This window comes from Cupressus sempervirens, chromosome 3, assembly GCF_028749045.1.
Source record: "Cupressus sempervirens isolate cs-2001-9-10 chromosome 3, ASM2874904v1, whole genome shotgun sequence".
NCBI classification, from domain to species: domain Eukaryota; kingdom Viridiplantae; phylum Streptophyta; class Pinopsida; order Cupressales; family Cupressaceae; genus Cupressus; species Cupressus sempervirens.
Window position 1 is genome coordinate 349,722,646 of NC_143120.1, and position 1,236 is coordinate 349,723,881.

Consider the following 1,236-nt stretch of genomic DNA (forward strand, 5'->3'; position numbering starts at 1 on the left):
AAATTTGTGAAAATTATAAATTTCGTCCCATTCATATTACACTTCATTTATACTTGGAAGTTATAGGAGGACTTTATATTTGGGTATCGTTAGAACATCACATTGGAGTATCCTCTTCCAAATGTACGCTTCTGATGGGCCACTTCAATATCGCGCTCACTCAAAATCTGAGGTTGGGTGAGATATTAATCCCACATGCAGCCGGGGACGCGTGAGGAGGAAAAGCGAGTACAAATGAGGGAGGGAGAATGATTTCAAAGCATACCTTTCTCGGCCTTTTGGCTAAGATCAAGTGTAGTATCTGTTCTTATCAGTTTAATATCTGATACGTGGCTCAATGAGCCACACGATATTAAATTAATTTCTTGAGGGGGAAGACCCACAATGGTAGCTTGCTGCCAGGGCCTTCGAGCGTCGCTTCTGTATTGCACTACTGCAGTAGCCTGGCGTGCCCCACACAATACAAACACTAAATTAGACAAAAGAAATTGATTCTTTTGATGTACGACTCTCTTTTCGATCTACTTTCACTCATGTGATACGTACCCAAAATACACTCCACTGAGGAGTCTCCAAGGGTAGTACAATAGAATGCCCTCTCCTCAAAAGTGTGGCAATCCTCTCTCCATGATTAGTCACCTCTTCTCACTCCTAAGATTCCTCACCTTCTTTTCCATTATCAGGCACTGCCTTGATGTAATGGATCTTCCATTTTCCGTGACATTGGTGACCTAGTTCTGAAGGATCCTTGCATGTGAGAAAAAGTTTCCTTCTCTTAAACTCCTAACACGTGGAATTATTCTTCTTGAATAAATTTTTGTGCTTGTCCATATGCCCAAGAGACGACTTGGTGTGAGTGTAAGTCTGAGAAGAAGATAATGAAGCATGCATGTCATATTCCTTTTGATCATATCAATGAGTGTGTTGGGATTTAAGCCTTTGATTCAAGCCTTCAGGAGTTCCATCAAACTACCTATAATAAATAGAATCAACTATTCTTCTCCAAAATATCAACTAAAAAAATTAAGAGCCTCCGACACTTTGTGATGTAGTTGTCTACTAGACTATTTTTTCAATTTGAATAACTTCTAGAAGTTAAATTCCCGATCCTTCACATCAAAGCAATTAATGATCGTCTCAATGAAGTCAACATATGAAGTGACTTATCATGCCAAAGTGTAACCATTATATGATGTCACCATTCTTGCGTGATTCCTTCAAAGCATAGAGAGCTCC

At 39.5% G+C, this 1,236-nt stretch overlaps 1 non-coding gene across 1 annotated transcript; it reads left to right on the plus strand.

The window, feature by feature from the left end:
• Positions 1-261: 261 nt before the first annotated feature.
• On the plus strand, positions 262-457 carry LOC149566425 (U2 spliceosomal RNA). The gene has a single exon (XR_016363148.1). It is a non-coding gene; the product is annotated as a U2 spliceosomal RNA (small nuclear RNA).
• The last annotated feature ends 779 nt before the right edge of the window (positions 458-1,236 follow it).